This window comes from Heterocephalus glaber, unplaced genomic scaffold (assembly GCF_053883595.1).
Source record: "Heterocephalus glaber isolate CG9 unplaced genomic scaffold, H.glaber_assembly_v1.0 deba00000621, whole genome shotgun sequence".
Classification (NCBI taxonomy): Eukaryota; Metazoa; Chordata; class Mammalia; order Rodentia; family Bathyergidae; genus Heterocephalus; species Heterocephalus glaber.
In genome coordinates this window covers 17190096-17200478 of record NW_028258153.1, presented here as the reverse complement: position 1 = coordinate 17200478, position 10383 = coordinate 17190096, and positions in this window count along the sequence as shown.

Below are 10383 nucleotides of genomic sequence, written 5' to 3'. Positions count from 1 at the left end.
CACTACCCCTACCCCTTTGGGCCTTTTCTTCCTATTTTACATTATCGATTATTCATTCTAATCATTGGTACATTTTAGGTATACAATATAATGACATTCATCATTGGAAATTTGCACCTTTACATAATCTCTCTTGGTTCTTATTTTTCACCCTTGCCCAGCCCTCCCTTCAACCCCTCCAGTCCTCTCTATTTACAAAGATTTTGTTCCTATTTTTCCATTTTCTCATATTAATCCCATTCCCTTCTATCCTTTCCCCTAGCCCTCCCACTTCCTTCCCCTTTGCTCCTTTTCTTCCTATTTCACGTTACCTATTATACATTTTACTCCTTATTTACACTAAGAAAGTGAATCTTAAATGTTCTCACTACAAAAAAAAGTGTGTTTGGTGAGGAAAATGTTAATCAGCTTCATTTCACAATGTATACATATATAAAAACATCATGTTATACATTGTAAATATATACAGTTTTCACTTGTCAATCACACCTCCATAAGCCCGATGTGGTGGTAGGGGATTCTGAAAACAGATGCAATGTTTTATAGCCTTATTGTCCAAGGAAGTAAACTTACTTTAAAGTTACAGAACAACAACAAGCAAACAAAAATTTATTCTCCCCTTCACCATCATCCTTAGACACACAAACAAAAAAGCCCTTTCTAAATTCTTGCAGAAAGGGAGAGTGAGGAGGGAATAAAAGTCTTGGTAGCAAAAGGTTTTGAAAATAGAGAATCCTTCTCCTTGTTCTATCCTTGATGTTATTGATGGGAATATGTTTCTGTGAAAAAGAGAAAACTTGAGAACCACTCATTGAGTATCTGAACACACAAGTTGAATACCTGCACAAGATTAGTTTATTTTTGTTTTCTTTTAAATTAAATTCTTTTATTGGTACATTGTAGGTATACAACACAATTACATTTCTCATTGGGAATTGTACCTTTACATAATGCATCTTGGTTCTTATTTTTCCCCTATTCCTAGCCCTCCCTTCACCCCCTCCACTCTTCCCTGTTTACAAAGACTTTATTTCCATTTTTTCCATTTCTCAGCATTTTTTCTTTCCCTTCTTTCCTTTCCCCTGCCCCTCCCACTACCCCTACCCCTTTGGGCCTTTTCTTCCTATTTTACATTATCAATTATTCATTCTAATCATTGGTACATTTTAGGTATACAATATAATGACATTCATCATTGGAAATTGGCACCTTTACATAGTCTCTCTTGGTTCTTATTTTTCACCCTTGCCCAGCCCTCCCTTCAACCTCTCCATTCCTCCCTATTTACAAAGATTTTGTTCCTATTCTTCCATTTTCTCATATTAATCCCATTCCCTTCTATCCTTTCCCCTATCCCTCCCACTTCCTTCCCCTTTGCCCCTTTTCTTCCTATTTCACATTACCTATTATACATTTAGTCCTCCTTATTTACACTTTCAGTTTCTCACACCAGAGAAACTATTCGGTATTTATACATGTGTGTCCTATTTATTTCACTTAAGAGTATCACCTCAATGGGCACAAGATTAGTTTTATGAAACATAGGAACTCTTACCTTATAAGCTAACCAAGTTATTATCATGGCCTTTTACTATGTAAAGAGACCATTAAATGCTGCTTCCAACATGATCTGAACCATGGTATCCTTAACCTGAATTTAGGTCATGAGGACTCCTACTAGGGAATGAGTCTGCTGTTTTGTCTTCCAAGGTTACGAAGATGATGTTCATGACTGAATGAAAATCAACACAGAGAACAGAATTTTATTAAGATGCATGTGAACTCCAGGATTAAGACTGACAGGTTCACTGACCATTTTATTCTTTTTTATTCATACCTTAAAAGAAATGTCACTTTTTTAAAAAATGTAACAAAAGATTATTTATTGGGAAAAGAGATGGAAAAGAAAGAAGATAGACAGCTACCATGGGGTGGTGGAAGGTAACAGAGCTGAAAGCTTTGAGCTCTTATCCTTGGGTCTTTTTATTTAGGTCTAGTGACTTTCCATCCCCCAGGTGACTGCTTGTCACTATCTGATCTGTTCCCTTGACTGTCTTTGATCCTAATCTAGGCATGTCTGCTTACATTCCTTCTGGCAATTTGGTATCTTCCTGTTCTTTTGTAATGAATAAGTGAAGGGGGGAGAGTTTATAGGAAGGCAGTTTAGACTTAATGACTAAGAAAAGGGGGAAAAAAGAAAAAGGGACATATGTACTTGTGTGTACCTGGTGCAATGCTATATTGATGGTGAAGTGAGAACATACATACATGTGTCTATGTGTAGGTGTGTGTGTGCCTGTGTGCGAGCCTGTCTTACATACTAAATAAAAGTCCTTAGGTGGCTGTCTCCTATCTCCCTTGCATTTTGTACATCAGTTATTCTTAACAAGAAATTTTCTTTGCTACATCTAAAATACACACTATGATAAATTGTGTTTTACTTTTATCACAGAAAAGCACTAGCTTTTAAGCCCCATAAGACAGAGTATGAACATTTCACTTTCTTGGCTTTCTTTTAGTAAGCATTGTGTAGCATGGGTACAAAGCCTGAAGGGAAAGGAGCAAGAACCTAATGAGCCAGTTAGAGTCCAGAGCATCCCTATCATCTTGTATTAGTACAACTAATGCCTTGGATACTTGACTACCACCATTAGTTTGAGAGCAACATAGTCAAAAATGTACTATTTGGAGAGGGCTACAAAAACATAAGCTTGTTATCTTTGCAAAGTTCAATATTTCCACCTTCTAACGGTTACTAAAGCTATTTTTCCAGGGCTTCTTGGAAAATAGCATTGTTTTCCATTGGTTCTTTCCAGGTGCTTTATTGAAGGACATACATTGTTAACAACTTAATTGTGGCAGGGCAGGGAGTGCTGACCCCAATATACTTCTGTTTTTTCTACATAACTTCTCATGAACGTAATTGTGGAGGGAGCAGAAAATATCATATTGGTTATGTACTAATCATTCTAGCATGCATCATGGGATGAGATACTCGTTGGTGAATTAGTCCACTGATGAGTTTACAGCTAAATGTGATGTTGAGAAGTGAAGCCTGGTCATGGACAGCATAGCTTGGAAGGGTCTATCTCCTTCCCTCCTCCCTTGATCTCTCTCTCTCTCTGCTTCCTGCTGCCATGCCATAAAGGTAAGTTTCCTCTGCCATGCTATCTTCCCTTGGAGCCAGAAGACTATGGACTGAAACCTCTATAAACTGAGCCCAAATAAACTTTTCTTCCTTTATTTGTGGGTGTCAGCTAAGTGTCCATGACAAGAAATTAAACTAAGACACCCAGAGACAGTCACTGTGAATTCTTTCAACTGATTCTTTGGAACGGACCACCATATCTCTCTAAATGACATGCCTTAATTGTGGCAATTTGATATTTCTGTTTTAGGTATTATTGATTTTTCATTATGGAAATGTGGGGATATTTTCTTCCCTCTATGTGTATTTACCACATACGTGAACCTTACACTGTGTATATAATTATTTTAGTTACATTAATAATCAGTATTTGCATTATTACAATCTTACATTTTAGTCAGATTTGAGCCATATAATAAACTATGATTTTATAATTTAGGTGTTTGTTTTTTTTTAACCAATATCTTGTTTTTCCTGGAGTACTGTTTTTTCACCTAAGTTTTCTAAGCACCTATGACTAAATTCAAAACTGTCCACTGCTTGTTCAGATCTCATCTCAAATCAATCATATACATCAAATTTTCTGGTTAGTTGGCTAGTTGGAGAGACAGTTTTTCTCTTTTGCACTGAACAACTTCCTTTAATCTACACTATTCCCTGATTGCTCAATTGTATTTACAAATAAGGCACTAAAATGACAAAGGGAAGCTCTATGTACTTGAACAAGACTTGGCAACTGGAAGGCTTTACTGAGGGTAATTGGACAATGAGCAGATGCCTCTGTTGGAGTAGTTCAGACAGGCACTCCCTTGGCATTTTTAAAGATAGAATGAGAGCATATCTTCCTTTTATTTAGCAGTTTGTTAGTTACATTTAGAATTTAAATATTTAGCTAAATACTCCAAAGGCTTTCTTTTGTACTTTTTTTTTCAGTATGGGGATCAAACTCAGGACCTTGTGCTTGTGAGGCAGGTGCGGTGCCACTGGGCTAAATCTCCAGCCCTGTACTCTTTTCCTAGGATCTACAAATGAGAAATAGAAAGTGTGGCCTCCAATTCCTATGCAACCACTTAGGTATCAGCCTCTTATATTCTACTTCCTGTTTTCCAAATGTGTGATGAATTCTCTCAACTACTATTCATGTTCTTTTTAGGTAAGGTTGGTAAGGTTGTGTGGTAAGGTTTTGGGAGGTTGTATTAGCTTTTTATTGCCACTGTAGCAAATGACCACAAATGTTATGATTTCAAACAACACAAATTTATTATCTTAGAGTCCTGGAGGGTTGAAGTCAAAGATTCATTTCAGTAGGTTAAAAGTAAGGTGCTGGCAAGGCTGAATTTCTTCCAGAAACTCTAAGGAGGAACCTGTTTCCTTGCCTTTTCTAGCTCCTAAAGGCCATCTACACTCCTTGGCTTGTGACCTCATTCTCCATCTTGAAACCCTGCCTCAGAGCAAATTTGTGTTTCTTCTTCTCTCTCTCTTACTCTTCTACCTTCTCTTTCCTTATAAAGATCTTTATGATTACATTGAGCCATCCCAATAATCCAGGATAACTGCCCTATCTCAAGCTCTTTGTGGGGGGTGGTGCAAACTCTTAACCACAAATGTAAAATCGCTTCTGCCAGGTAAGACAACATCTTCAGAGGTTCCAAGAAGTAGGACATGGACATTGCTATAGAAGCCATTGTTTTGTCTAACATAAGGTTTATGCATTTCTTACTCCTTTACTGTGGAGTGTCAGGAACAGTAGAGAAAAAAGTGTATTTCAGATCACTTTCAACAAAAGCCCAAACAGCAGCTTGGACAGTATGTCCTGGTTCCAATCTCTAGGACTCTTCTCACATATATTCCTGATACTTATATAATAAGACCATAGAAATGATAATAGAAGTAACCAAATCTCCGTAAAGCCTTCTAGCCATCCAAGAGATTAGGCCAGCCTCCAGGAAAGTTTTCACAGACACTGTTACTATTAGGAAAGGAAGCTGGCAGAGTAAAAACAAGAAGAAAATGAACAAAAATAGAAAAAATAAGGAGAGGAGAATATTGTTTTTAAAGGAGGTGCCTATGAAGATTATGAAATATGTATATCACTTAGTAATATGGGTGTATGGGTTCTACAGAAACACCACCATTATTCTTTTAAAAATGTGTATCGAATTCTTCCAATGTGCCAAACATCATGCTAGACATTGAAGATAAGGCAATGAGTAAGGCAGATGCAATCTCTGCCTTCACAGAGGGTAGTCTGTAGGAACTAAAAAGCATAACAAGTATGATAGATGTTATGATGGAAATAGGATTCAGGCACCCAAATCAAAGTAAGGTGTTGGTGTTGGTGGAGGGTGAAGGAAGTTAATAGGGGTCTCATAGCCAAAGATATACAAACCTTTCAGTGCTCAACTGCAAGGCAGGAGCTCCCAGCACTCTGGGAGACTGAGGCAGGAGGACTGAAAGTTCAAGCCCAGCCTGGGCAACTTAGTGACTTAATAAGAACCTCAAAATTTAAAAGAGAGTGAGGATGTATCTCAGTGCAAAGGTCCTGGATTCAATGCACAGTATTGTGTGGGAGAGGTGTTTGGAAGAGTGTTCCAAGGCATCTAGTCATTTGCCAGGAAGGGTAAGAAGGTATCTTAGAAGCCAGTTAACCTGATTCTTGTGTCATGCACAAACAGGTACGGGGCTAATGCCAGAGTGCTTGGATTACTATGGTGCTTCAGAATGATGGAAATACATCGATGGAATTACAATTACTTTGTTTTCAAAGTAAAGTTGTTCCTGTTTTGATTGTACAACCAGGCAGTGGAGCACAGTGGTAAAAAATGTTGTCTCTGCAGCCAAACTGCCTGGTTTCATATCTTGACTCTGCCGCTTACCAGCTCTAAGACCTAAGATATATTTCTTCTCTGGCTTTAGTTTACTCATCTGTAAAATGTTTCCAATAGCAATATTTTTCTCAAAGAGTTATTACAAGGGTTAAGTTAGTCCATACATTAAGAAATATTTAGAGATTGCCACGGTGGTACACACCAGTAACCCCAACTACTTGGGAGGCTGAAAAGAGAAGGATCACAAATTCCAGGCTGGCCTGGGTAACTTAGTGATTCCTTCTCTCAAAATAAGAAAATTTTAAAAAGGGCTGGGAATATAGCTTAGCTGTGGAGCACCCTGGGTCACATATACAGTACCATCTCCCCCTAAAAAAGTGTTTTAGCACATTGCTTGGCACAAAGTAATCACTCAATAGATTTTGTTGTCATGGTTGTTTTTAATTGCCTTTGTGCAATTTCCAGGAGGATAAAAGGCCATTTGACTATATTTATGGCATTGTTTTCAGTCACAGGGAAAATGAAAAATGCAGCAGCATTAATACTTTACCATTTTGTCCTCAAAATAATAAAGGGAGTCAGAATCTTTGGTTCTGACTCTGGGACATGGGAAGACCTGAAAGCTTCAAAGACATCTTGATCACTTACTTGGGTTATGTGGAACTTGGACAGAAATAGCTGAGTGTAGCCATGTAGAAATTAGCCCCATAGAAGGCAATACCTTTTTGGAACCACCACAATTCAATACAAAAATTCAATTTTTACAGATGCTTCCAGTCATGATCAGTCTAAGGGAGACCTGTTTGCATGAACCAAATGCCTATGAGATTAAATCTAGAATTTTAATTGTATGTATTCAACAAGTACCAACTACATATCACCATTCCTGTAGATGTTGAAGATACAACAGTGAAAAAATGATAAAGGTCCCCACTCTGGGGTACATAATAAATATAATAATGAGTAACTATACAGCATACCAGAAAGTCATACGTGCTATGGGGAAAAAGAAAGCAGTAAAGGCAGATAAGGAGAACAAAGGGGCAGAGGGTGGTACAGTGCATGGTGAACAATTTTTATTTGGTAGCAAAGAAAGGCCTGACAGAAATGAGAGCATTTTGGCCGGGGATTTAGCTCAGTGGTTTTGCCACCTGCTGTGCAAGCAAAAGGACCTGAGTTCAATCCCTGGTACAAAAAAAAAAAAAAAAAAAAAAGAAATGAGAGCATTTGAACAAAAACCTAAAGAGGTGAGGAAGACATGGAAATATCTGAGAAGAGTAAAGGAACAGAGCGAAGTCCCTTAGGAGAGACTTTGTTCAAAGTATTTGAGGAACAACAAGAAGGTCTTGTGACTGAACAGAGAATGGTAGGGGGAATAACAGCAGGAAATGAGGTCAGAGATGTAATGAGGTCTTACAGGACTAATTGTAAATCTTGGCTTTTACACTGCGATAGGGAGCTACTGGAAAGCTTTGAACAGAGTCATCATATGATCTAGTTTATGTTTAAAAGGGATCACCCTGGCCACTTTGTTGAAAATAGAATGGAGGTTGAGTGGCTGATACAAAATCCTAGTCAAAAGATGACAGTGGCTTGGACCAAGGGGTTCTCAGTGAAGATTAGGAGAATGGTCATACATTTTGAAGAGAGAACAAAAGAATTTAAGAAAAGAGTCACTGAGTTGGCCATAACAATTGAATTATGGAGTTACCATTAACTAAAATAAAGAAGGTTGTAAGTAGATAAAGTTTTTGAGGGGAATGGGGGAATTTAGTTTTGGATATGATAAAATGGAAAAGTCTATTAAACATCTAAGTAAAGATGCTGGAGTATTTGAATGTAAGTCTGGATTGAAGACTGGAAAGCTATGAGCATATTTATAGGTGAAGGCTGAATGACAGCATTAAGGGAGAGTGTATAAAAACTGAAGGGAAGCAGTATCACAGAGTCCTGGGGTTCTCCAATATGGAGAGGTCAATACACAAAGGAGACTGAGAACACTGACCAGTAGTAGAGGACTGAAACAAGGAGAGTGAAGTATCCTACAAACTAAGTGAATAGAGAGAGGGAGTGATCAACTGTGTCAAATGCTGCTAGTTCAAGGGAAATGGAAGCTGGGAACTGGCCACCTGATTCAGTAACAGAGAATAGTTCCAGTGGAATGCTGGACTCAAGCTAATCAGAGTAGATTTAATAGAAAATGAGGGAACAGATTTGGGACAATGAATACAGAATTTTTTTCCAGGGATGTTTATTATAAAAGAGAAGAAACAAAAAGAGGTACAGTACCTGGAGGGGTAAGTACAAGAGGTTTTGTTTCTCTGGAAATGTTTTTAAGAATAAATTAATTTTACAGTGCAATATATTAACTTACAAGGGGGCTATACCTGGTAAACAGACAAGGAAAAGTTGTAAGCAGGTCAGTGTTTTCTCTGTATTTACAAAGTTGAATTAAAATCACATTATTTAGTGAGCATTGCCATCTTGCAGTGATTCCAACTATGAAGAGCCTTGAGCATTCATCCACACTGCAAGGGAAGACACGCTGAGTGGATCTTATGCTTGAATCAACTGCGCAGGCATACTCCTTTTTCTTTTTTCTTTTTTTGTACCTGGGATTGAACTCAGGACCTTTCACTTGCGAGGCAGGCGCCGGAATCACTGAGCTAAATCCCCCGCAAGGCATACTCTTTTGACCAGGGTCAGAGAAACACTAACGATCCATTGGAGAAATATTATTGAGCACCTAAAATGTGCCAATTATGATGGATAAAGTTCAACAAAACAAACTTTGCCTTCAGAGAGCTCATAGTTCAATAAAGTATGTAGACGAATAATTGCAATGTTGTGTTAAGAGAGGGACATGTACACATGAAGGACAAAAATTAATTAAGTGGTTAACAGTTTAGTTGTAGGGACATTTGGATCATTCATGGTTTTTGGTTTTTGCCTTTATAAACAGAGATGGTAAGGATTTCAATTGATTCCTTATCCAGAAATAGCTGTTATACTAAGACTATAGGAAATCTTCTCAAATAAGGAGGAAATCCATTATACACCTCTTCATATAACAGAAAGAAAAATCATAAAAATTATTCTAGACACGCCGGATGTGGTGTTGCATGACTAATCCCAGCCCTTGGGAGGCTGAAGCAGGAGGATCACCATGAGTTCAAGGCCAGCCTGGGCTATGTAGCAAGACCCTGTTTCAATAATTAATTAATTAATTAACCTAGACTGAAGCCAGGCATGTTGGAAATTCATTTGACAGATATATACTGAACATTTGTTAGGTTATATTGCCAAAGAAGCTGGTTTATAAAATTTATATTTTCCTAGAGTGAATAGTCAACACTAAACATAAAAAGTAGCAAAATACATAGTATGTTTGAAAGGTAGTAAATCTGAAAGAAAGAGTGAGAGGCCGAGAGAGATTAACAAGAAATGTAGAAGGATTCCGGAAAACTGGGCTGTGTATGAGAACAGTTGAGGTGTCAAGCTGCAATTTTAAGTTGCACAATCAAGGCCTCAGTGAGAATTTCAAATCTGAATTTGAAATTTCAGATCTGAAGGTGAGTTAGCTCTCTGGTTATTTGGAGGGGAAATGCATTGTAAGTAGTGGAACAGCCTAAGATGTTAAGGCAGAAATGTGGCTGGTGTGTGGCAAGGGAAAATGTAGAGAATTTCTTAAGATATTCAGCAATCTGGGCAAGAAACAAAGGAAGTGTGGGCCCAACTCACTTGGTTTGATGCTAAGTAGTGAGTTTGGGAATATATTTTGAAGGTACCAATAAAGTTTTCAGATGAAATAGATGTGGGAGGAGGCTCTAAGAATCAGACAAGATTTTCAATCTTACCAGTTAAGATGGGAAAGGCTGCAGGTGTACAAGTGAGGGGGACAACCAGTTCTACTTTAAATATACAGAATTTGAGGTCAGTAGACATGCATAGTACCTCAGATCCTCTTGGGATTGGCAACATATGGCCACTGCACCATTACCACTGCCCTACCAACTTCAGGCAGCTGACACCAATGTTTTGCCTCATGCCCAGGCCACATATTTTAAAAGTCTGTGTTTGGTACCCACATAAAATGAAAGTATTGTATATTTGCATTAGGGGAAGGTGAGAATAGTATTACTGGTAGCATCTCTTTGACTGAATCTTGACTTCTACCCTGATTTCACTGCTTTCCCTTGGATTCTACTCAATAAGAGAGTAGCAGAGAACATTTTGCCTCAGGTCCGGTTTCCTAAGAGAATACAAGCTAAGACAACATCCAAGTGGATATCTGAGTAGGCAGTGAAGAGTTTGGAGTCTGGGAGGGTGAATTGAGATATAATTTTGAGCACTGCCAACATAGATATAACATTTACAAAGATGATATTGGATGAGAGCACAAAGGAA